We start from the raw sequence: 26,860 nt of genomic DNA, 5'->3' as shown, positions 1-26,860 counted from the left end.
ATGTTGCTGCTGCCTGCCTGCAACCAAGCCTGCTTTAAGAGTGCCTTGATATGCAGTAATTAGCAGGTGACAACCTTTCTCATGCTGATAATTGCTGAACATCCAGCAGCTGTCAAAGGCACAGCTGAAAATGCCAGTTGCAAAGTTGGAAATCCTCTGGCTGCTGTTTGCAAATCTCAACAGTGGCGTGAGAAATGCCCTAGCTTGACTTGTCCATGGAGAAATGCCCTAGCTTGACTTTCCCCTGGGGTGTTTGGTTCAGCAACACAGGCAGAAGATCACAGCTATGTAATTTTGAAAGCCAGGGTCAGGGCACGTGATTTCAAGGCAAAAGGTCTCAGGTTCCTGGCATCTCCAGGTAGGGCTGGAAACCATAGAAAGCTGCCTTATACTGAGTCAGACCACTGGTTCCTCTAGCTCTGAATTGTCTACACAGACTGGCAGCAGCTCTCCGGGGTTTCAGGCAGTCCTTGCTTATGAAATGTTACTTGACCAAGATCCAGGAAAAGCTTCTGCAAGTCCGTGTAAACCAGTGTTTCCCAAACTTGGGTCACCGGCTGTTTTTGGACTACAACTCCCATCATCCCTAGCTAGCAAGACCAGTGGTCAGGGATGGTGGGAGTTGTAGTCCCAAAAACTTGGGGAGACCCAAGTTTGGGAAACACTGGTGTAGACAATACTGTGCTAGTAGGAGGACCAATCGTCTGACTCTGTATAAGTCGGTTTCCTATTATCCTAAAGCATCCAGAAGGATTGCCACCTTCTGGTTCCATTTTCAACTCAAGTTTTGAAATCCCCACTTGATTGAAAAGTTATATTGTAAAGATGGGGCGGGTGGGAATGTGATTGCAAGAGGTGATTGACGAGTACAAGAAGTTGCCGGAGAATGCCCAGAGAGGTAGCTAATGCACACAAAGTAACCCTCAATATGTGGCTGCAACAGATATAACTGGTTTCAGAGTGGATGTACTGTAACTGCAGAAGTAGCCAGTTAAGCTTCTTCAACTCCTGGGGGGATGCTCTGTGTTCCTGGCTAGGGTCCTTCAGTTCTTTGCTCTTTGGTCTCCTTTTCCCTCGCTGCCACTTCATCTCCCTTCCTACTATAGGTTCCTGCCCCTTCTCATTACAAAGACCACAGCCCTGACACATCACACCCATGGACATTGGATGCCAGCCTTTTGCCTTTGAGCACTTCTCAGACTCTGACCTGACTCTGCAAGATGGGGGGGGGGAATGTGCCTGCACTCTGCTCTCTTTTATCACGGGGTGTGTCAGTCCAGCCAGCCCATGCGTTCACCACAGAAGACTCCCAAGTGTAATAAAGAGGTCTTGAAAGGGGGGGGGGGATAGGGTGTGTCCGGCTGGAACTATGAGTCCACATCCTTCCACTTTAAATTTAAAAGAAAAGCCCATGGCAAGCTTAGGGGCAGACAGATCAGTCTATTGATGCTGTATCACATGTGTTCATTCTGCTCTGTTTTCACATTAACCCACGAATTTCTTCTTTTGAAATCCCATACGAAAATGTCTCCATTTCATATTTAAATGCATATCTTAAAATGTTTGAAATAGTTAAACACCTATTTTTGAACATTGTAAACCTTATTTAAATACACATTTTTATTACAATGTACACGTTCCTAAGCCTCTTATCCTAAATTACATTTTCCTTTCACATATCTTAGTACATTTTTTTTTGTTTTTTGAGCCACAGATTGAATTACACAATTTGGAGGGTCCACATGTTCGGCTGGGAGGTGCATAAGGTCGGTTTGCATAAAAAATAGAGATCCATCCTGATGCAAATGCTTTTAGTCAATTAAAAAAAATGCCCCTCCCAAACAACCCTTATCCGATGGTGGTTCTTCCCCCTCGCAGCAAAGGGTGTGGCCATGGCCGAAACTATTTTGATTTGCTAGAAATCACTCTCCTTCCCTCAGTGCCAACTAGGAAAACTAAACCAAAGTTCAAATATGCTTTTGCCGTTTTCTTAAAGGTAATAGGATATCCTGGGCTACAGACATTTGCGCGCGCGCGCACACACACGCGCGCGCACACACACACACACACACAAATGGATTCAGAGGTATATGACATAAGGCATGGGCAGATTTGCAATCTGGGAAAACTGTCACAGGCACCACACCTACCCCCAGAACCAAGCACACGCTGTAGCTTAGTTTATTGGCTGCAATCGAGTGCTAAAGTTGTAACAGTCCTACCCGAAACACCTGAGAGCTGCATGGCAGCGGTGGGCGAGGAAAGAGATGAAAGTGGGCGGGGCAACAAATGTAAATGTCACCTAGCAGGCTAGTTCCACACATTCTCAGAGAACACGCTCTGTCTTCCATCAGGGAAACGAGGCATTTTCGGAGTTCAAGGACGTATTCCAGACAGACATTATACAGATCATTTCAAGTAGGCTTTGGAAGGCTGCATCTCTTACAGAAGGGTTGCGATCCTGCATTCCCTTGTTTCTAGGAAGAGCCAAGGGCGTACAATGCTAACGGCTTGAGCTTGCTGGGTTTGGGTGGAGTGCTCAGAAGTGGAGCTCAAGTACCTTCTCCTTATCCATAGTACAGTTTGAGGAAGTCATATTTCTGCTGTGCCTTGCTCTGAATCTATTGCACCAAGTTTTGTACTCTCAAGACACCAAGAAAGAAGCCTTTCGTTTCTTTCAAAGGCATAGCCTCTGCCCCGCTTCATAAAATGTAGTCAAGTTAAAGAGCCAAATAGGAACCCAAATCTACACTTGTGCTCTTGTATTTCTTCTTATCCTACCCCTCTAGCCCAAGGTGACATATATGGGGGTTGCCAAGTCGTCACCCATCCAGGCACTGACCAGACCTAAACCTGCTTAACTTCACCGAGGTGGTGTCCTCACATGCCTTCAGGCCATACCCCGGCACACCAAGGCTGGTGAAAAGATTTTATCCCATCCTACTTTTGAAATGCCAGGAACAGAAACATAAATTATGGATTTCTTTTTAGAAATAAACTGCGTGGAACGAGTACAGAGAACCTATAAAAAAGGTTTATTTGTCTAAAAATTATATTCCATGTTTACATTTAAATGTTTCAGAGAATTAATTAAAATGTCACTAAAACAAATACCAGCCTTCAATATTAAAATAAAGCAGCATTAATATTGAAATAAAGTAAAAAGAGAAACTATAAAATAGTTAGGATCAAATTTTTCTCTCTTCCCCCCCATTTGTTTATTTGTTTATTTATTTATTTATTTATTTATTTATTTATTTATTTATTTATTTACAGTACCAGTCAGGGGGAAAGCCTGGGCAGTTTTTCTTTTAAGTTCTTGATCTAGTAGTGCCTGTAATTTATCATCCTAGATGCCAGACAAGCAGCCCAGGGGAGTGCATTCCAGCATTGGGGGGCCACCACAGAGAAGGCCTTTTCCAGAGCCGCCACTTGCCTCTGGCAGCAGGTTCCCCTCTGATTACGACCTTAACAAGCACATCAGCTAATGAGGAAGCTTTAGATTGCCTGTTAGCTGAGGGCAACTAACAGGACTGATGACTTATGATGATTGCTTGTGGGATCTGGATGACTAATATAGTTGTCATTTCATATCTTTTTAAAAAAATAAGTTTTATTAAATTTTCAAATTGTAACAACAAATTTTCCACAAATCTTAATTAAACAATTTATATATCCATATTTCTCCCCTCCCCGCTCTTTGCCCCCCCCTGTACTTCCGTATTGATTTATTAAACAAATTCTATACCCTGCTGGTTTTACCTCTTATATAGTTGTGAAAGTATAGTCAAAACCTGCCAATGAGTCCAAATCCTTATACTGTCATTTTATCTAGTTTATAAATGGTTCCCACTCCTTTTTGAAATCGATGTTGTCTCTCTCATGTATCATTTCATATCAATGGCTATTGGCCACGAGCAATAAGTGGAACCTCCATGTTCAGATGCAGTATCTCTGCAAAATGAATACCAGGTGCTGGAAAGAGACAACGACAACAAAACCCTTGCCTTCCTGTGCTGCTTATGGGCTTCCCAGAGATATCTGAGACTATCCACTGGTGGGAACCAGATGCTGGAATAGATGGACCTTTGACCTGATCCAACAGCAGATCGGTGGGTCCCCCTCCCTGCCATGTGAGGTTCCTTGAGCAAGCACCACTTTCTCTTCCCCTCCTACACACCACAGGCTGAGTCACCTGAAACATTCCAGAATGGTTCTCAGCCCAACCACAGCTTTCGTGGCCACACAAAGCCCTCCGTCACATGGCATTGCACGTGCAGCACACCGCCCAAAAACCATGGGCACACTGCGCATGATGTGTCTGCAACATGATCCAACTAGGGGACAATTTCCCGGCTTGTGAGAGAATCTCTCCTGTTCATGAAGTCCATCTAGCACTCAACAAGCCTTGCTTTAAACCTTTGGGTGAGGTGGGACGGGGGGGAAGAAAGCTCTGAAACATTTGCCCCACTTATCTGTCAATGAGCCTTCCCAACTTTGACCCCATCAGCCTTCTTTAGCCCATGGTGGAAGTTCCCTACCCTTCCAATGGAGTTAAAAAGCAAAGGTCCTCCACACAGGAGCCCAGAAGGGCCTTTTGTATCATCTACACCTGCTAATACAAACAAAAAACCAGCACCAGCTATCATTCACACATAGCGCAAACGTGTGCAAGAGAAGATCAAAGGCATCATATGCAAAAAAAAAAGGCATTCTATTTGGAATGCAACCCACAGGATGCGATGTACCTCTATGTCTTCTTCAAAGCAGAAGTCATAATTCTTACTCGGTGGGCATGCCTTAGCTAGCACAACATGGCTGATCCCAAGCATTAGTGAAATATTCAGGCTATAGGCTAAGCATATGCCAAGGATATTGTGGACCATTATCATGAAAGTCTAAATAATTGCCCGTTTAATTAGGTGGTTCTGCAGTGCCGTGTTATCTGGAAGCAATCTACGTTTAAGCATGAGCTTAATGGGCCTTGCCCATTTCACCTCTTGGGCATTTATATTTTTATATTTTTTGCTAGCAGCGTGGGATGAACCTGGAGGCAAAGTTTGGATAATTCCAGATACTTGGATGGGACTGCTGAAGGGAATACTTAACAGGGCCAGCTTGGTTTGTACTAGGGGCAAACTGAGTCATCTCTTCCTCCGAATGGAGTTTTGTTCCCTTTATTGTCTGTGCAAGGAGAGAGAACACCTTCCCGCCCTGGAAACATGTTGAAATGGGCCACGCCTAGGGAAAGCTGCATTCCTCCAGGCAGTGTGCAAGTCGATTCAAACAAAATCTTTCCTCCACCACCATTTCAGTTACATATATATAATGTTTCATTATTATTTTTTTAAAAAAGATCTATAATGCTGCTATATAACCAGAGGCCTTTTTAACAGGTGAGTATAAAATTGAAGTCCTATGCATATTTACATAGCTGCCAAGTTTTCCCTTTTCTCGCGAGGAAGCCTATTAAGCATAATGGAATTTCCCTTAAAAAAAGGGAGAACTTGGCAGCTATGCCATATTTACAAAGTAAGACCAAATGGCCATGGTGAGATCTACTTCTGAGCAGATGGAGGTGGGGAACTGTAATATAATCCTTGAAATGTTTTCTTGTTAGATCCACTACTGGAATGCAGCAAAGCGCTGAGCTCAGTGGAAGATCCCTCTATTTGAAGGTCCACAAGTGCTTAACTGCCTTGAGTGCAAAGCATTTAATAACATTTGCCAGTTAAATATCACTCTGCACAGGTGATACTTGGCAGGAGCACCAAGAGGCATGTAGAAATTGCTCGTGATGCATTGCAAAACACTGCATGTGCATGGCACAATCTGCATTCAAACAATGACTCGTTGTGCCCATTAGATAATTCACTCTTTTAGTCCAATGCAATATAAGTTTATTAAGGGATCGCCCTTAAAGGATTTCCTTCCCCAGAGGAATTTCTGGGGAAAGGAAGGCACGCTAAGCTATGTGTTCCAGTTCCACACCCACCCCAATAGTTTACAACCTGTTAAGACACTCCAATCTGTGTAGATTCACCCCACTCCAAATAACCGCCCCCACTTTAAAAATCATTGTTACTTTTCCAACTGAAAGGGCGTAGTCAACATCATTCTTGCTAGATGGGACTCTTCCCAGCTCAAGCTAAATCCTTCTAACTATGAGGGCTTGGGAGGGGACTCAAGCGTCACAGACCAGACCTGCTAATGCAATAGAAGACTCACTGTACACAGTGAAGGGACAATATATTGAGCAGAGTCAGTTACTCTGGAAGAAACGGGTTGTGCCGCAACCCACAACCCATTTCTTCCAGAGCAACTGAATTGTGGTCATCCTTGTGGCAAGTGTCAGCCCTTCCTTCAGTTGACTTTTCTTTAGATTTTGACTTTCACCTGCCTGCAAGGTTTGCAAATGCAGGTGTGTCACAATACAGGAATGTAGCAATTCCCCTCTCTGCAAAAGTCACCCATTAGGCACTTCGTTCCATTTCCCTCTTCTAAGTGAACCCCCATATTTCTAATTGTTGCAAGGAATGCAGCCTGCATACAGTGTCTGGGACGCCAGCAAGAAATGTGGCTGGAGAGGAATCTTCCAAATGAATTAAATAGCAACAGGGTGAGCGCATTAAAATCAAGGACAGCCTGTGCTCCTCTCCAAACTCTCTGAAACTTTGCGAGCCCGAATGTGGAGGAGAGGAAAGACAGGCAGGTGCTAGCTCCGAGCAAGACAAAATTGCACAGCCACAAGGCACAGTCAGGTTCTGTTGGGAAGCATCCTTACCTTAGAGAAAGAGGTCTTTTGCAGAAGGAGCTGTGCTCTTGAACTCCGGCTGCCTTGAAACTCAGAGCTGCAGTGAAGGGAGTGCTCTGGCTGGCGAGGGTTATAAGTTTCCCCTGCTGGTGTGATGGGATGGGTGGTGTCTTTTCAACTGTGCTTTAGAAGAGTTTCTATGAATCAGTCTGGCTTTCATGGATTTTTTTTTTAAAGAAATATACTACGCCCTGCTTGCTTGGCAGTGAGCCAGAAGTTTCTGGGCGGGGACCCAGCTATTGCAAAGCCTCTCTCTCTCCCTCCCTCCCTCTCTCTTTTTTATGGCTTGATGCAACAAAAGCAACCACAAGAGGAGGGGGACCCCAGCCTACGCTACAGAAAGGAGTGACTTCAAGCCTGATGAGTCACAGGAGAGAAGACACTCTGGCCAGGTCTGTTGAGTAAATCTTGAGTAATGGTTGCCAACCATAAAAAAAAACATAGTTACAGATGTGGTAACAATGCAAAGGGGATACATCGAGTATAAACAAACAGGCCAACAGCTGCCTGGGTACATGGGGTAGCGATGTCCTCGTGAGTCACTAAGCTGACGCCGCCCTCCTTGGCCACAATGCAGGGAATGTCGCCTGTTCAAGGAAAGAAGTACAAGGGGACAGAGTGCACTTTGACTCTTTGGAATGTCAAGCTGTCCAGCGCTGCAGGGTGTGTCCATCATGGCGTTCCCCTGAAGGCACTCCCACAGGCAGAGGGCTGGTTTCTGTGGCCTGGATGTCTCCCCGTGGAATGCCTACTCCATGCCACCTGCACCACAGTGTTTGGGGGCTTGAGCAAGGTACCCCCAGCGATTCCCCTCCCCACTCTGAGCGGGCTCACCTCACCTTCTTGCTGCTTCCCTGCCCTCTCCCACTGCGCCCAGGAGGCAGAACTGCCCAGAGGGACAGCATAAGGCAAGAGGAGGGGGGTGCTTTACCTCTTTGCTCTTGTGACTGCTTGCAGGCTCAGAGGGGGCAAGCGAACCAGCCGTGAGAGTGAGGAGGAGGGCCAGGAGTCTTCAGGGGTTAACAGCTGGGACCTTGGAGGTGTGCACCAGGGTGTCCCTTCCCTGCTGCCAGTCTACTGCACCAGGGGTGTGGCGTCTCAGACCCTGGGGTCAGAGCACGGGTCAGCAAACTTTTTCAGCAGGGGGCCGGACTATCTATCTATCTATCTATCTATCTATCTATCTATCTATCTATCTATCTATGGGGGGGGGGGTGAACGAATTCCTATGTCCCACAAATATCCCAGGGATGCATTTTAAATAAAATTTAAATAAAATTTTACATTCTACTCATGTAAAAACACGCTGATTCCTGGACCGTCTGCAGGCCGTATTTAGAAGGCAATTGGGCCGGATCTGGCCCCCAGGCCTTAGTTTGCCTACCCATGGGTCAGAGGGTAGTCCTCCAAGCTCTAGATCTGGCCTTTGGCTCTCCCAACATTGCAGTCCTCACAGGCACACTCCTTTCTTGCAGGCCACGCCCCTCACCAGTCCTGCTTCCAAACACTCTTGAGTGTTTTTGCTTGGCTGGAAAGGTGTCCTTGAACCAGTGGCGGAGCTTCATGCTCTGCCACCGGGGGCAGAAAGCAGGCGCACTGCTCCCAGGGATGTGGCATGCGTTTTGGGGGCGGGGCGCGGGTCTTGGGGCCGGGGGGCGCTGTGCGCAGGAGCGGGATGTGTGTTTGGGGGAAAGGCCGTACCGTGCGCAGGGGCGGGGCGGGCAATTTGGGGCGGGGCGGGCAGCCGCGATGGCGCCCCTGGGATTGCGTCGCTCAGGGGGCCCTGCCCCCACCGCCCCTATCTTCCTACGCCCCTGCCTTGAACTCTAAGAAAGGTGAGTCATAAATCACTTAAATAAATAAATAAATGATGACAAAAATTTGCATCTCTTGCCCCTCCCATCGTTGCCTCTGGCATGCAAATCTCTCAGAAGCTGGCCCAGAAGGAAATGCTCCCCACCCCCCAAATCTGATACATGTTATTTAACGCTATACTATGCACTGAATGTGCCTCGGTAGTAAGAACTTCCCAATACCAGGTACAGTAATACTTTTTTTTTCTGGGAGCATTTCTTCTGCTTCTTGTTCTGGCCCACTGTGCTGGTCCACCAGAAGTCCCTTTTATGATGCTGGAACACACATTGAGAATGGGGTGTGGCATGTGCGGAGAAATTATTGTTGTACAGTAGCTTTCGCCCTTCTCAGAAGAACATCCATAAATTCTTCCCTGGTGTTCCTTTGCTGTGAGGGAGAATTATCGTGGCTGCCTTGGGTTGTTGTGTGGTTGTGAATGGGAGGAGAAGGAGGTTGGTGAGGATGAACGAGCAGGCGAACTTGACCAGGAAACTGTTTGTCAAGATACAATCCACACTTTGAAAGGGAGAATATGACATTTTGTAGCGCAAGGGCAAGGAGACAAGCCTTAGATCTCAGTGTTTCTCCCTTAAAAGGGAAGAAGGTGCAAGTTTGATTAAGTGGAAACTAAAAACAACAAAGGCTAACAAATTTATTAGTGCACAAACTTTCTTTGGCTGCAGTCCCCTGGTGGATTCACGAAGCACTGTGTTGAGTTGCAGGTATATATAGGCATGGTTGGAGGGGGTGGCTACTATAAATAATGAGATCAGAAAGAAATTACGGGTGGAAAAGGACAAGCAGCTGCTCTTGATAACAAAGACATCCAGGTATTGATAACCCAATTAACAACAACCACAGCCTTTATCCCAAATTCAAATAATAGAACTTGAGGGTCACCTAGTCAAACTCCCTGCAATGCAGGAATCCTGCCCTGGGTGGGCTTGAACCACCAACCTTCTGGTAAAGAGCAAGACACGCTGGTCCATTGCACCACTTGAGAACACTGAACCTCAATGTGAAGGAACTGTTGTTCAGTTTACCTTTGAAATTCCTTCAGTCCAGTGTGACCACTTGACTTTAGGGACAGAGAATGCGGCGAACCCCCTCGCCGACGTTGCCAATAGATTATGAGACAAAAGGGTACAGGGGTAAAGCAATCCCCACTCAATTCCTTACGCCTTAAAATAAACCCCTCCATTCTGGGCTTCTCAGTAAAGAGAGTCTAATTCCAGCTTTCGTGGCCTGAGCTCACAAACACTCAGGGCTATTTGAATGAACAACCTCTTGCCTACAGAACAGGGACTCCCTCAACTCAGATCCCCACTGTATCAGTCTGCCCTATCACCCTGGCAAACTTGTGGCACTCTAGGTTTTCACCATACTGCCCTCCCTGTGTGACCCTAGGACACAAACTATCCCCTTTTCCTTAGGTAAGTTTTGCCCTTTTCTGAGTCTCCACCTCTGTGAGTTTTGATGCGCTGCTGGAATAACCAAGACGATACTCTTTGGCACAAAAAGATGAATTTTATTTACTTGAGAACATAGGTTTTTCTTTTCTTAACGATGCATAAGTTTACAAGCTTAGTTACAGTTATACATTAACTCTGTCAGACTTTAACTACAAGTTATCCTAAGCCTAACCTAAACCACCACTATCCTGGCCCCACAACCTTCAAAGAATTACTGCTGCCTCTGGAAAAGCTCCTGGGTCTGGTTTATTCCTTGGACGGGGTGCAGATGCAATCCTACACAAAGTATTACATTGGCTTCTCCTGAAACCCAGTTTAACAAGGGCAGCTTTACAAAGCCAACCGCCCAGCCACCCCTTCGTTACCAAAGAACTATGTTCAGGCCATGTGAATGCTGGGCTAGCGATGGCTGTCCTTGTTTGACCCTGAGATACAGGATGCAGGGAACAGCAGCATGGCGACAAGAATGTGAGCTATTCTGTGAGCTATTCTGGCAGGATAAGCCCCAGAAAGGTCAGCATGTCAGCTGGAAGTACAAACTGTGTCCAACTGTGATCTACTATCTGTACAAGATACAGTTTGTTATGGTGTTTTATACTGGACTGAGGACACTTCATGGAACTGATGACACCTCTGCTAGTCATCACTAGGTCACTTAGCATGGAGAAGGCTAAGTCCACACTAAGTTCCACTTCATAGCTCCAGTTGCTTCCTTCCAGTTCCTTTCCCCTCGGCCAATCCTGTGCTTCTGTCATGAACATAGCAAGGCCATAATTCATACATTCCTAGCAGAATTCATGCACATGTTTTCCTAACAGAAGGCCATGGGGTCAATCCCCAGCATCTCCTGCTAGGGCTGGGAGTAGGGATGGAATAATCTCTCAATTTTCGGTTCTCTCCATTTCCCCTCATCTTTCCAGGCTTGAAATCATCTCTACGCATGAATCCATGAAAATTCCTCAGCAGTTTAGTGCAAATTTCTCCTAATAAACATGTTTGTATGCTGCTTCCAACAACTATGCCCATAAACACGAGCCATTTTCCTATGTTATTTTCACTAATACGTGCAATTATATGCAGACTTTATCCTAATATGTATCCATTCTTCTACACGTTGATTGGCTGGAGGACTGCCTTGCGAAATCGGGGGGAAGTGCACATTTTTGAAGGTTGCTTGTGTTTCAGTTCACACATGGTTGTGGAAAGTGTGAATTTGATAAGTTTACCTTTGAATGCTAAATGAATGGAGTCGCTCCCTCATCCCTCGCTGCCTTTCAGTGTGTAGACAAAACTGACTCAGTGTCACTGAGCCAGGTGAACCAATGCTCCCACTCACAGGAAATCCCCCTGTTCTTTGACTTAGAAATCTAATGTCGTTAGAAAGGAGATAATTTACACAGCACTAAAACTGCCCCACGAACTATCCATGTGATGCTAAATTGCTTTTCATCTCAGAACCAAGGGACCCTGTGGAGAGCAAAAAAATGCTAAACATCCCAGATTTTCAAAATTGGAATTCTCTTTTTCCTGTGACCTCAATAAAAGCTCCTATATCTAGCTCCAAAGGGTCATGCATGGCAAATTCAATTCATCGCAATGTTCTGAAGGGCATCACATGTTTTGCAAAACACTATATCACATGGGTATCTCCAGACCTTGTGCATAGTTCATGCACAGTAATAAACAGTGTTTTTTAAAAACATCCAGTGATGTGCCTTCTTCCACAAAACCTTTCACATCTCACACTTCCTGGGCTTCTGGTAAACTATGGATGACAGTTGGAACAATTCAGAAGAAATTTACTCACTTATGTGGAATTACACTTTCTGCCATCACCTTGCCAAAACAAGGCTGGCAGGGCGTGTTTTCCATCAGAAAAGGATAGTTGAGTCTTCCTTTGCCTTCAATTTCCCCCTTCCAACTCCCTCCCTGCAGCTTTTCTCCAACCCTGTTTTGCACACCTGTGCTTATAGGAACACAGGAAACTGCCTTCTGCCAAATCCAACCATTCCTCCATCTAGTGCAGTCTTGTCTGCAATGACTGGGAACAGCTGCTCAGCAGGGTTTCAGCAGGGAATTGAATTCAGGATCTTCTGCATGCAAAGCCAACTTTCTACCACAGAGCTACATCCCTCCCCCCGCCCCGAAATCCCAAGTGTTATGTGGCAAGTTTTGCATGTTCAGTGGAACTCTAGAGTTGTAAGGGAGCCAAAGGACCATCCAGTCTAACCCTCTGGAATGCAGAAATCACAGCTCAAGAATCCCTGGAAAATGGCCTTCCAACCTCTGTTTAAAAGCCTTCAATGAAGAAGAGTCCACCACCTCCTGAGGGACTCCGTTCTACGGTACTGTCAAACAGCTCTTACCTTCAGAAAGTTCTTCCTGCTGTTTAGTTGGAATTTCCTTGGTTATCATTTGAATCCATTGGTTTGGGTCTTTCCCTCTGGAGCAACAGAAAGGAAGCTTGCTCTAACATTCATGCAACAGCTGTTCAATTATTTGAAGTCGTTTTTTAATACAGTGGTACCTCGGGTTAAGTACTTAATTGGTTCCGGAAGTCCGTACTTAACCTGAAGTGAACTTAACCTGAAGCGAACTTTCCCATTGAAAGTAAAGGGAAAGTGGATTAATCCGTTCCAGACGATGAAAAACACCCCCTAAAACAGCAATTTAACACGAATTTTACTGTCTAATGAGACCATTGAGCCTTAAAATGAAGGCAATAATCAATGTACTGTACTATAAATTAAATAAGACAGTATTGTAGATGAAAAAAATTAACTTTTTTCCCTCATGTGCACTGATGATAGTCAGTTTGGATGGGGGGCTTTTATCCATTTCTGCTGTCACACAATCAACCAGCAGCTGAACTGGGTTCCACACAGTCACAAAAACAAGTCACAGAAACGAAGTCACAAGCCACAGTCACAAGTCAGTCCCATAAAATGAAGAACAAGTCACAGTCAAAAAACCGAAAAAGCCACACAAACCAAAACACAAAAAATAGCAAAAACAAAACCTCCAAATACAGTGGTACCTCGGGTTAAGTACTTAATTGGTTCCGGGGTGCCATTCACACCCCAAAAAGTACTTAATCCGAGCGGCGATAGCACGCATGCGTGAATCGCCAATAGAGCGCTTCTGTGCATGCTCGCACGGCGGAACTCAGAAGTAAACACTTCCGGGTCCACGGAGTACTTAAACTGAAAGTAGTCAAACTGAAGCGTACTTAAACCGAGGTATGACTGTAATCCTTTGACATTTTAGTGTGGATTTCTCTCAATAGACACATTTTGCATTCAATTTTGCACATGTTTGCAAAAACATTTCCCCTAACATCATGCCATTCCCCCCCATTTCCCATTTATAGGCATTTTACCTCCACTAGTTGCATTTTTGCACACATTATTTTGCTGGACCTTTTTTTGTGTGTGCAAAATTCAGAGTTTCAAAGTGTGCCTGCGTTGTGGTTAATGCACCACTCCAGACAGTGCCAATGAGTTAAGTTCACCTTTCAATGTGAATGGAATGGAATCCCCACCCCCATCACTAGCAGGGAGCACCTTCTGCCTCTTGGCCCTGCCATTCTAAAGACAGGCAACGCTGAGCCGATACTTAAGCCTTTGAGGAGCCTGAACAGGTGCCACCTGTATTTATCATTGGAAACAGATGCCACATGAACAGGGTGCTATTATGAGACGGGACATGCCTAGAAACCACCCTCAGTTTCTTGTTTTCTATAACACGTTGCTTCTGTTGTTGTTGCTTGATGGCCTTTTATTTTTTTAAAGAAATGCAAGCCCAGCATCTTCCTGCAGGTGCACAACTGAACCGTTCCAGCCCCAAGTGCTCTCTTCCCCTCCCTCTTCTAAATATATATATATCATTTCTTGACAGTTTTTCAAAGGTACCATCCCTCCCCTGCAAGAAAAACAGATACAGGGATAACACACCATCTGTCTCCAGGCACTCCTGTCTTCCGCTGCCTCCCGCAGTTTGGTCAGACTCATGATCGTAGCTTCGAGAACACTGTCCAACCATCTCATCCTCTGTCATCCCCTTCTCCTAGTGCCCTCCATCTTTCCCAACATCAGGGTCTTTTCCAGGGAGTCTTCTCTTCTCATGAGGTGGCCAAAGTATTGGAGCCTCAGCTTCAGGATCTGTCCTTCCAGTGAGCACTCAGGGCTGATTTCCTTACGAATGGATCGGTTGGATCTTCTTGCAGTCCATGGGACTCTCAAGAGTCTCCTCCAGCACCATAATTAATGACTGCTAATCCCTTTCACAGAGTTTTCCAAACGGGAATGAAATGTAACTGATACGCAGGTCTCTTCGATGCGCTTCCATCTCTCACTAAACTGAATCAGCCTCACTACTGTTTAGCTTTGGGCTGCAGGATCATACACGGCTATAATTTGATTTGATTTATTTGTTTAGATGATTTACAGCCTGCTCTTCATTAAGAAATAATCCCAGAGCAGGGATTATAGCTGGGAAATGGAAGTCGTTTCAGTGATGGCAACGTAATTCAATATTGATGATGGCTTGCCTTTGGGCAAAGGTGGTTTGAAAGCTTCCAATTGCTTTTCACAACGTTTTAATTTTCAACCAAGGAGAAGGTAAATTCTACTCCTCATGGCTAAGATGTGGTTTGAGAACAAGGAAGCTCAGAAACTAGGAGATAAATGAAAACAACATCAAGTGTTATTCTTTCATCTCATGATTTCAGGAAACGAAGTCGTGTGTTGTGAAAATGTGGGGCTCGCAATACCAATCACCGCAAGTGTCTTCTGGACAAATAATTTGAACTACCATTGGAATTTGTAATGCAGAACAGTTGCCTGGATTTTAAAAGCACTGGTCAGTAGTTCACCTATATGCAATTTCATGAGTTTGTGTGAATTGACACCCCCCCCCCCCAAGCACACGCCTTTTGAATTACTATTTTCAGTGTGGCGCATTGCACATTGCAGGAGAAGGAGTGAGACAACCTTTTGACTTTTTTTTTTTTTACAAGCAGCAGTGATAAACAAAAGGAAAACAGTGTTTGGGCTTAACCACATTTACCTTTGGCCTTGCTCTTTCCAGGCACAGTGTTAAAGCTCTGTGTCTGAGCACTCTTTCTGCTGCTGTTTGCTCTGAATCAGCTTTAAAGAGCGGACTGGCACATGACTGTCAACACACTTTCTTACTGTTAGACTTTTTTCTTAGGTATTCCACAGTCTCCGGTCTGCACCAGTCCATTTCTTACTCTGGACATGAATGCAACAAGTACTTCCTTTGACCTGCAAACCCATGAAACCACAGTGAGTAAAGATAAGATGCCCGCCACAGCTTCTGCCCTTGTTTCTTTCTCCACAAACTCACACATCGCCCTCTATCCTCCATCTAGGCCAGTTCAAGGACACATTCCAGCCAGGCAAAAACAGTCGAGGAGGGTGCAAAGCAGGGCTGGTGAGTGGGTGTGGCCTGGGGAGAAAAGCTGTGGCTGGGCAGTGAAAGTCCTGAGGACCAGGTAGAGAGGATGCAGGAGCCCATTTGCTCACCAGGCTTCAGGTTTCCCAGCTCAGGCTTTTGGAGATCATACGCTATTCTATCGCCTGTACAACAACCATACAAGGTAGGACAGCATCAGCGGCGGTCTTTGGGTTCTCAACTTTCAGCAGCGCCCTGTGCGACACTAAAATTAGACGCACAACCTGCTCCATTCTAAAGCACTGTTTTAGTGCCCCCTGCAGTGCAGCACTCGGGGCGACCACACTTGTTGTGCCACCCTAAAACCAGGCTCTGACAGCACTGTTTTCCCCATATTACAGAGGAGGGTGGGTGGGACTGAGGCTGAGACAGAGGCTTCTTTGTGATTATTGGCATGCCTCTGCTCTTAATCACTGTTCTAATCTGCCTCTCCCTATTAGCAGGGAGGTCATACATGTGAATATTTTCACCCCTTGTAAGTTTCCCATGCAGGCAAGTACAGCTCCCCAAAGCAACTCTTCATGTTTGAGTGAGGCAGTGGGGTTACCTGGATCAGGAAACTTCCTCCCAGGCATTTGATGGTGAAGACTGATTGGAGGATCCTTTGGCTGGTAATTGTAAATTGGTTTTATGTGAATGATGTCTTTTAGGGATTTATGATGTGCGTTTCAGTGTTCAAATTGCTGTTAAGGTTGTGTTTTAATTTCTGTTGTATCTTTTCAATTTTTATATTGTGCTAGAAGCTGCTCCCAAGGGATTCACATTTCACTCTCCCTATGATCTTCCCAAACTTTGGATGCATGTGTGGAGTTGGTTATTTGCATCTTAGAATCACACCCACTGTTTTTAGGGTTAGGGCGCCTCCCTGTCTCAATCACCCTCTCCTTCATTCACACACAGATACAGGCACACAATTCACATTATATTATATTTTTACATATTTTATATTAAAGATTTCTTGGTTCATAAAGAGCACATAACCCACTTACTCTCAGCAGCCAGAAACATCATAGCCAGACATTGGAGAGACCTGTCAGGAGTAAGCATGGACCAATGGTATCAAATAGTATGGAAGCAGCCTTACTAGAAAAACTAACCAATAAACTGAAACTGACACAGGGACAAATAAAAGAGGATGCCTTCACCCCGGTATGGCTCCCCTTTATCACACCACAGCCCAACAAGACAACCACAAGAATCCGCCAACAGCACACAATTCACATTTGTAAAAACAACAACAACAAAAAGAAGCACGCAGCTTGATGCTTTTTCTCACAATGCTTTGTCACTCCTTTTATGACTCCCTGGTTTCTGAGACGCCATATGGGCAGGAAATAATGGTGTGAGATTCAGCATAGAAATATGTAGGCAGTTTATCTTGGGGAAAATAATGTGAAACAGATATTTCAGTGGGAGGGGGAATTGGGAGTTTTGAAAAAAGGAGAGACCGTATTGTAAAAGCAGCTGCTAACTCAGTAAAGGGCAGCAGTGTTGACGTGATGCCAAGGAGTTTGTATTGAACATTCCCTGCCTTACCTCCTCCCCATCTTGACTCCATTTTCTGATCAGAATAGGAATATGACATTTGCATGAGCATCACTTTTCAGATTTATTCATTCTTCAGAGTTTAATGCAGGGAAGTTCAGAAACTTGAATCCCTAACAGAGGTATGGGGTGATGGTGGAGGGAAGCACAGCAACGAGAGTGGTGGGTGCAGAAACGAACAGATTTTTGTGGCATTTGCAAAGGGAGGAAGAGCTTTCTCTGACCTCATCCACTGACAGCTGGAGGTCCACTCCAGATTTCTTCTAGTTTCTGAACTCTTGAGAGGTTCTGGTTTCTAGTTTCTTCACAGTTCTGCATTTTAGAAACTCTGACAAAGCATACTATGGAAAGTTAGCTTTTGATAGATAATTACAGGACAGGATGACTCATAGCATAAGGTAATCACAAGAACAACAAGCTTTGTGTTTTTAGTTTGTATTTTTATGCTGTGAACCATCCTGAGATCTTTGGATGAGGTGTGAAATACAAACTAAATTAATTAATAAATCATCATCACCACCATTATCCCGGGATAGGTGTCAGGGACTGGGCAGAGAAAGAATGGTGGAGACCGCCTCCCCATCCTGACCCTTCCAGGAAAGAGGAAGAGGAAGACAGTATAGATTTACAATGGGTTCGAGGGAGGTAGCAGCTCAGAGGTAGATGAGGGGAAAGGTTGGGAAATAATGGGAGAGGAGAAGGAGGAGGAGGAGGCAGAACCAGAGCAGCATCTGACTGACATGGTGTCATTAGAAAGCATTCCAGACCCTCCATCTCCCAGAACCTGTCGAGCCTTAAAAGTAGGAGAGCAAAGAGCTCAAAGACAGTGGGCACATAGCAGCACCCGTAGAAGTGATGAATGAGGAAGTGAGAGAGACGGGGTAGAGGTGGGGTGGAGATTCACTTGGTACAATGCCATTATTCAAGAGGCTGGGTTCTATAGCCTTTCTCTGTAAATATTGAGATAAAAAAGGATGGTAAGAAACTTTTCCTTGTCTTTACAGTGGTACCTTGGGTTACAAATGCTTCAGGTTACAAATGCTTCAGGTTACAGACTCCGCTAACCCAGAAATAGTACCTCAGGTTAAGAACTTTGCTTCAGGATGAGAACAGAAATCGGGCTCTAACGGTGGTGCGGCAGCAGGGGGCCCCATTAGCTAAAGTGGTGCTTCAGGTTAAGAACAGTTTCTTTCAGGTTAAGAATGGACCTCGGGAACGAATTAAGTTCTTAACCAGAGGTACCACTGTATACTTTCCTGGGTAACCAGCCGGGAGCCATTGAAAACATCCTGACAATAGGGAATCTATGGCTCTCCAGATTGGTTTCTGCTGCCAGTTGCACACCTGATAATATTGAAGGGGGAAAAGAGGGTCCAGAATTAGCAGAACATCGGAAGGTGCTTTATACTCACTGCATTTCCAGTGCTGGATTTTAAATCCCTGTTCATGCGACATTATCCAAAATGCACATGCAACCTGCACTTTGTTATGAAATACAACTGTTGATGAGTTGTTTCTCAAACCAGCTTCACACTAATTGGAGTCCTTAAACCAGGCCTAATCCATCTCTTGCCAACGTGTGAACACAATAAAAGGTAAAGGGACCCCTGACCATTAGGTCCAGTCGTGACCGACTCTGGGGTTGCGCGCTCATCTCGCATTAGTATAGCTTCCAGGTCATGTGGCCAGCATGACAAAGCCGCTTCTGGCAAACCAGAGCAGCACATGGAAACGCCGTTTACCTTCCCACTGTAGCGGTTCCTATTTATCTACTTGCATTTTGACGTGCTTTCGAACTGCTAGGTTGGCAGGAGCTGGGACCGAGCAACAGGAGCTCACCCCGTCACAGGGATTGGAACCGCCGACCTTCTGAGCAGCAAGCCCTAGGCTCAGTGGTTTAACCATGGGTCCATGTGAACACAATAGCAGGGTGTGAAAATGTTCCTGCCCCCCAGGAGTGTGTGCACACACAGAAAATAATCAGACGCTAAGGAAACTCTGCTGATGTGAAATGCACCCGGAGGTACACAACATCACTGCACCCTCAGGTGGTAATGTGAACACCTCCCCCCCCCCCCATATTCAGACATTTGGCTTGGTTTTGTCAACCCTGACCGGCAATGGCTCTCTGGGGTTTCATGAAGCAACCTTTCTCAAACTTCCCAGCCCTAACTGGAAACACCAGAGAATGAATTGGGGGCCTTTTGAATGCAGAGCATGTGCCCTTCCTCTGGGTGGAATGGAAGTTGGGGTGAGGCTGGGGTGGGAATGAATTTCCCAAACCAATTTGAACTAGCCAGTCATTTCAATGCTTCTGGTTTCCACCTTTCAATGTAAATGCTGCTCAGTTGGTTAGATGACTAACTCTTTTGTTGATAGGATACTGTGTATAGGAGGAACAGACTACACAAGAAAGGGTGGGTGTGGGAGAAATGTGTAGATCAGGTACACCTGAGATGCTTTTCAATTTGCCTCTGGGAGAAAAAGGAGGAGCTCCTCCTGATATTTTGGGTAATGTGACTCTCTGCTTTAAATGACGTTCGCCTAATAGTTCACTATGAAGAGAGAGAAAGAGAAAGGCACGCTCTCAACCATTCCTTCTCATGAGAATTTCTGCACATATATTTTAAGCAGGGACTTAAAACCCAGTTCTCAAATTCTCCACATGGAACTGAAAATTCTGAAGCAATATTGTGAAACGGGAATGAAAAAATTGACATCACTGTGCACAGCAACAGGAGCCAAATGCATGAATAGAGGGAAGAGTTTTGGGCTTCTATGATGGTGATGGCCATAGAAAATACATAAAGTGAATTTAGGGGAGAACCTAGGGTTCAGTCACTAACCGTTAGTGGTACAGAATTCAGGGGATAGCCTATACAGTGATTTTCATGAGAAGACCATCTCTGGTTCACTTGTAACTGGGATGAGAGACTCAAGGGACCCCAAATGTTGATGTGCCTTGATAGCCAGACAGCATCCTTCTCCTCCTCGTCATTATGATTTATATAGCTATACTATGATGTTATAATCAATGACATAAACTACAACTACTTTATGTGTTGCATTATACTGGAAGGTCTCAAGGCAGTTAGCATAGTAAACGGATTAATATTAAAAAATATACAACACTAATAGCTACAACTGATCACATGAAGCATCTCCCAAAGCACACATTTCCTGCCGTAAAATAATCACAAGTAATAATAATAATAATAATAATGAATAATTAAAATATATATTTATACCCCGCCCATCTAGCTGGGTTTCCCATCTGTTATGCATGCTTTAGCTGATATTTGTGCATTGCAGAGGGTTTGACTGGATGACCCTTGGGTTCCTTTCCAACTCTACAATTCTATGATTCTTTGATAAGCCTCCACCTTTCTCTCAAGTTCCTGACACAGAAGAAAGCCAGAGCTTGCTCCCTGCAGTCCACCATGAGCTTTAGAGGCCTTGCTGCTTTCAGGTGAGTGCAATTGGCACCGGTCAAGACAAGTCCATGCCTGTCTCTAACCGGGACAGGCCTTTGACTGTCTTTTGCAGGGCACTGGAACAGCCACTCAGCAGATTCTAAGATATGATTGACATGGGTGACCTGTCAGTCGTGTTTGTGACTCCCTGGAAAGACTTCTGCCCAAGACCTTAGAGGACCACTGCCAGTCGGAGTAAAAGGTAAAGGTAAAGAGACCCCTGACCATTAGGTCCAGTCGTGACCGACTCTGGGGTTGCGGCGCTCATCTTGCATTATTGGCCGAGGGAGCCGGCTTACAGTTTCTGGGTCATGTGGCCAGCATGACAAAGCCGTTTACCTTCCCCCTTGGAGCAGTGCCTATTTATCTATTTGCACTTTGACGTGCTGTCGAATTGCTAGGTTGGCAGGAGCTTTATTGGCCAAGGGAGCCGGCTTACAGCTTCCAGGTCATGTGGCCAGCATGACAAAGCCACTTCTGGCGAACCAGAGCAGCACACGAAAACGCCGTTTACCTTCCCCCTTGGAGCGGTGCCTATTTATCTATTTGCAATTTGACGTGCTTTCGAACTGCTAGGTTGACAGGAGCTGGGACCGAGCAACGGGAGCTCACCCCGTCGTGGGGATTCAAACCGCCGACCTTCTGATCAGCAAACCCTCGGCTCAGTGGTTTAACCCACAGCGCCACCTGCATCCTGCCAGTCGGAGTAGCCTCACATAAAAGCACCCAAACACAAGTTCTGTTTTAGATGTGCTGTTCACTTAAAGAAAAAGAAAAAAGTTTTGAGGAGAGAAAGGAAGAGAACAGCACATGCATTGTGAATGTCTGACTGGCGTGGAGCATGTTTTTGAGAGGAGGCAATGGAGTTCCATTGTCGAGATGGAAGAATGGATGGCCAAGTACCCATCAGAGGCATTTCAATTATTCAGCCCTGCCTCTGTGCTGCTTGCTCACTTTCAGCAGCCTCTCAGGAGAGGGCCATCAGTCCTAGAAATCTGTTTGGTACAAGTTGTGCACAGAGCTACATTCAAAAGCTCGCACGAGGAACACAGCTGTTGCTGCCAAACATCATTAGATGATGATCGTTGCCTTTGTGGCTCTCTGTCAGGCGTCTCAGGAGGAATTTCAGAATGTAAGATTGAATCAGAAGCCTTGATTAGGGGGAGGTTGAACTTCCTGAAAGTTAAATCCCTTTCTCTTTAGCCCCAGCTTGACAGGGCCCATCCCATGATAAATTGCTTGAGCTTGGATTGCCGATGTATAATTTAAAATACTACCATGCACACAGGGGGAATATTATTATTTGAAATGCAATTCACGCCCTGAAATGTCTCAAGCAGGGGCTCAGTTTCCCTCCGCCCCGTCTCATGATTTCTAGATCTGTGTCTCCTCTCTCTCCTTGCAGTGAAGACTCCCCCACCCCCACCCCCATTTCACTATGGAGAAGCACTTAAAGGCGTTCCCTGCTCCCTCCTTCCAAGTCTAGATCAGGAAAAGGAACAACCACATCTGGAAGCTATTTGGAGGATCTCTTTTTGACATTCCTCCCTTTGAAATTGAATCCACAGAAATCCTGTCCAATGGAGCTTTTTAAGCGCTGTGCATGGAAGACAGCTTTGCAAAGGGGTCCTCCCGAGAACAGACTGTCAGATGACTGATAAGAAAGGATGGGATCCAAACATTGCATGGAATGGAGAGGGCAAGGGAAGCTGTGCAGAGAGATTTCCACTGATTTTATGGATTCAACTGTATCCTGGGGCTGCTACTTAGACCAAGAGTGGGGAGCCTGTGGCCACCCAGGTGTTTTTCTACATCTGTCCCATCAGCCCAGGCCAACACACCCAATGGTCAGGAATGATGAGAGTTAGAGTCCCGTTGCATCCAGAGGGCCATCGTCTCATCTCTGCCTTGTTTTTATACATATGATGACTTTTAACAGGAAAATGTCATTAATGAGGTATGTGCAAGATCATGCCGAAACATATTGCTCCTTTCGTGGTGAAATATTGGCACAAGGCTGGGAAAGAAACTTAGTTTTCAGTGGGGGGAAAATGGTCCTCTCTCCATGTCATTATTTGGAGGAACATAAATTAAACAAAATAAAAGATAAACAAGTAGCCTTGGGATGAACTGGAGGATTTTTGAAATGTGATATGATCACTACAGGCAACCCCCTTTTACGCACATTCATTATGTGTAAGGCTGCACACACCCTGCATCATGCCAAACCCAGAAGTGACCCAAAAATGTCACAAAAAGGGGTGGAATGGGGCAGGGCCGGATCGCGGGGTTTGCAGGCTTTTCCAATGGTGTTTCATATATACAGGATTTCACTGGCCTGTGTGGTGCCTTGAAACGTAACCTCCATGTAAATTGGGGGGCTGGGCTGTATTTCAACAATAAAATCAATTGATAGAAATAAACCCAGCAAACAGCAGAAACAATGACAGCAAATATTATATTTCTTTTTAAAAAATTAAAAGCTAGAGACAGTCTAAAGCAGGCACCCCCAAACTGCGGCCCTCCAGATGTTTTGGCCTACAACTCCCATGATCCCTAGCTAACAGGACCAGTGGTCAGGGATGATGGGAATTGTAGTCCAAAACATCTGGAGGGCTGAAGTTTGGGGGTGCCTGGTCTAAAGCTATTCACCCGGCGCCAAAAGATTTATGTACCGTTTGATTATTTAAAAGCAAAAACACAACAGCCCCAAAGCACCTCTAAGTGGTTTACAAAAACCAATTGCACCCTTAATTGTGCTTTTGTACATAACACTTATTGCTGGTTAACATTTTTCAACTGCTTCTCCCTAAAAATGGCAAGAAAATGGCTGTACATGCATGACTTTGTCACGGGTGATTGGCAAGGTGTGAATATCTGAGATGGGCATGTGGCAAAGCTCCTGCAAGTTTGTGCATCATTCATGGGTCTCAGGCTTGCACCTGACCACTGCAGGGTCTTTGGGAACGATGGATGTGGAAACTGGGAAACGTGGGGTGGAGATTGCTAAAACAGCCACCTGGAGTTGCAGCCACTGTGGCCTTTTCCAATGGTGTGCTGTGCACATTTAATGGTTCAGATATTAAACGAAGTTAAGGCAGGAAAGAAAATCAGCCATGCTGCAGGGATAATGCTTGGCTCCCTGCCTTGCTAGTTTTCCAGCCAAGCTCTAGAGCTGCCAAGGAATTCTTCCAAAAGAGAGCTGTGCTGAATGCTGTATGGGGCTGATTTTCATATTGGAAACGGCTCTCTTTTTTCGTCAAACTTTCCAAAGGAAAATGGCCACTTCAATGATATCTCTCACATCAGGGAAATTTTAAAATAATAATAATTATTCAAAAGCATATGGCACCATCCTTTGAAAATGAAACAAAAACCAACAAATCGTTTAAAAATGTGTAAACGAACCTTTCCTATTTTCAGTATTTTTTTAATAAAATTGTGTGTGTGTGTGTGTGTGTGTGTGTGTGTGTGTGTAATATATAAAACACAGCTCTTTGCAAAATCTTTCTTTCTGAGTAGGGTGAGGAATTCTATCAATTTCTGCCAGTTTCTCATTTTTCCAATATCCCCAATTTCCCATCAGTTTGCATCTTAAAAAAAAAAAACTTCATGAAAATTACTCAGAATTTCAGTGTAGTTTTCTCATACTATATACATTTTTGCCAGCAAAGTTTCCCTTGGTATAATTTACTTTGTATTAATTTTCATGAATATATAATTTTTTGTGCACACTTTACCCCAGGATATGCAATTGCGTACCTGTTGCTTGGCTGGACAACTGTGTTACAGTTATGCAGGGTGGGGCTTAGCCCCCCCTCAATATTTTATTCAAGTTGGCACCCCCATCTGAAGGCAGCCCTGTACAGGGACTTTTTAATGGTTGATGTTTAATTGTGTTTTTAATATTTTATTGGGAGCCAGAGTCTAAATTCAGTCCTGCTCTTGAACAGTTGATAAGCACTACCTACTACTATTTTTTGCTGGGCCATGAAATCATATGCACAGCACAGGACTTGTTCCTGCACACGATTTCCCCATCTCGCCTTGGTTTCTGAACATTTTGGAAGCCGAACGGACTTCTGGAACAGATTCCATTCAACTTCTGAGGTCCCACTGTATTACAACACAGAGTATATCCAGTGGCATCCTAGGTTTCTGTCTAGAGGACAAATGTGCCTGAACTTTAATCTATTCATTCATTTGCCTTTTTCAGCCTTTAGAGGAACCCAGTTTGCCATTTTTGTATGTGTTGTATGTGTTGTATGTGTTGCATTTCCTCAACTTGGAGAGTGGGCGAAATTATATCCAATGCAGACTTCCCAGCAGCGGAATGCCATTAGGGCTCATAGAATCATAGAATCATAGAGTTGGAAGAGACCACAAGGGCCATCCAGTCCAAACCCCTGCCAAGCTCCTTGGAAGGGTCCTTCCTCTTCCCAAACCAAACCAGGAGGAGACCGGCCAGTTCCCCATCCTTACCCAAGTCTCTCTGATGAAGCTTCTGCTCCTACAGGGCTCAGTGCTGCTATTGTACAGCTCATACTTCCTTCCTGATGCCTTTTCAAATTCAGATTTCCACAGCTTGGAAATCTGAAGATCCAAAACTCATTTTCCTGCCTCCTTTTAGACTGCACACCATCGCAAGGCAACTGTGTGTTCCTCGGAGGATTACATGCACCACTGACCCCATAGCTGCTAATCCACTCTGGCATTCCTCCGTGGCTCCAGGGGTGTGTTTCGAGTAAAGAGGGAGGCAAGGGTGGGGTGGAGAGGCAAATACCTGCACTGCTTTTGCAACAGAAGGCTGAATTTCAGCAACAGTAACTCAGAGCCCTCTCCCGATCTCCTTCCCTAGGTAATGATCACACTGACTGAACAAACAGTCAAAGGTGCTGCCGCAGATAAGCGCTGGTACAATTGATCCCTGGCTTTCCGTGCCTGATTTGAACTTTCAGGACACATTGTTGGCGCAGCTTAGCACTTTAATGTGATGCTTGCCAACAGCAAGGAATTCTTCGGCTCACAGGTAGAATCACATCGTGGTTTTCGGGGGGAGGGGAGGTACGGAAATGAAATAAAACCCTCTGGAATATTATTTACTTTAGTGTGTATAAGCTGCCTTATACCTGAAGGAACGTCTCCACCCCCATCGTCCAGCCCAGACACAGAGGTCCAGCTCCGAAGGCCTTCTGGCAGTTCCTTCACTGCAAGAAGTGAAGCTACAGGGAACCAGGTAAAGGGCCTTCTTGGTAGTGGCTCCCGCCCTGTGTAATGCCCTCCCATCAGATGTCAAGGAGATAAATAACCATATGACTTTCAGAAGACTCCTAAAGGAGCCGAGGGGGTCAATAAAATATTTGGGGGCCCCTCAAGTTGATGGGCATTGCCATTCAAATGCTGTGCATGCACCACATCATGTGTTCAGTTATGCAGGGTGGGGCTTACCTCCCCCCCCCAATATTTTATTCAAGTTGGTACCCCCATCTGAAGGGAGCCCTGTACAGAGACTTTTTAATGGTTGATGTTTTATTGTGTTTTTAATATTTTGTTGGGAGCCAGAATCTAAATCCAGTCCTGTTCTTGAACAGTTGATAAGCACTACCTACTACTATTTTTTGCTTGGCCTGTTTGAAAGATGGGGCCATGAAATCATATGCACAGCACAGGACTTGCTCCTGCACACGATTTCCCCATCCAGCTTGGCTTATGTATGTGCAGAAGCCTGCTTCAAATGCATAGTCTGCAGAACTATGGCTATTATTGCACTACACATTTATTTTATATTTTAAACACAGCATATGCACAGCTTTTATCTAACACTGATGTTCCACGTGGAGACCTGTTGGGCTAGCTCATGGCAATAGCCTTGCACTTTATTGTGCTTGTGGCAATGAAATCTTGCAATGGATGTCGGCGGAAGAGGGAGGAGAGGGAGGATGATATAGTAACACATACATCTAGGAAGAGGAAGGAGATGGATGCATAGCTGCCAAGTTCTCCCTTTTTTTTTTAAAGGGAAATTCCCTTATGCTGAATAGGCTTCCTCGCGAGAAAAGGGAAAACTTGGCAGCTATGGATGGATGAGAAAGGACAGAGGTGGTGAGCACCAATGAGCAATTTAACTGTGGTTCGTCTCCTCGTCTGAAGCAACAAACTGTAGTTAACTGTCTCGTTTGAAACAAGTCCACTTCAAGCCATGGTTTATGAAGTTGGCTTGTTTAAAT

General features: G+C 45.1%; 2 protein-coding genes across 4 annotated transcripts in view; one reads left to right on the top strand and one right to left on the bottom strand.

Annotated features, from left to right (window-relative positions):
* The window catches only part of EMP1 (epithelial membrane protein 1), a 30,011-nt gene extending 23,168 nt beyond the window's left edge, over positions 1-6,843 (bottom strand). For 2 of the 3 annotated variants that reach the window (XM_035127543.3, XM_035127544.3), the window contains exon 1: positions 6,785-6,843. The gene's annotated coding sequence lies outside the window, so the exon portion shown is untranslated. Of the gene's footprint in view, positions 1-4,541 lie in introns of all 3 variants that reach the window. The other variant, XM_088652031.1, reaches the window with a different exon arrangement.
* A 184-nt stretch (positions 6,844-7,027) lies between these two features.
* GSG1 (germ cell associated 1) overlaps positions 7,028-26,860 on the top strand; it is a 51,112-nt gene continuing 31,279 nt past the window's right edge. Inside the window, exons 1-8 of the mRNA XM_088652019.1 lie at positions 7,028-7,206; positions 14,870-15,000; positions 15,352-15,446; positions 16,096-16,226; positions 20,686-20,835; positions 22,202-22,590; positions 25,492-25,662; positions 25,742-25,869. The gene's annotated coding sequence lies outside the window, so the exon portion shown is untranslated. The remainder of the gene's footprint in view (positions 7,207-14,869; positions 15,001-15,351; positions 15,447-16,095; positions 16,227-20,685; positions 20,836-22,201; positions 22,591-25,491; positions 25,663-25,741; positions 25,870-26,860) is intronic.

This window comes from Zootoca vivipara, chromosome 9 (genome assembly GCF_965207765.1).
Source record: "Zootoca vivipara chromosome 9, rZooViv2.hap1.1, whole genome shotgun sequence".
NCBI lineage: Eukaryota > Metazoa > Chordata > Lepidosauria > Squamata > Lacertidae > Zootoca > Zootoca vivipara.
The sequence above is the reverse complement of the archived record's forward strand: the minus strand, read 5'-3'. Positions and strand labels throughout refer to the sequence as shown.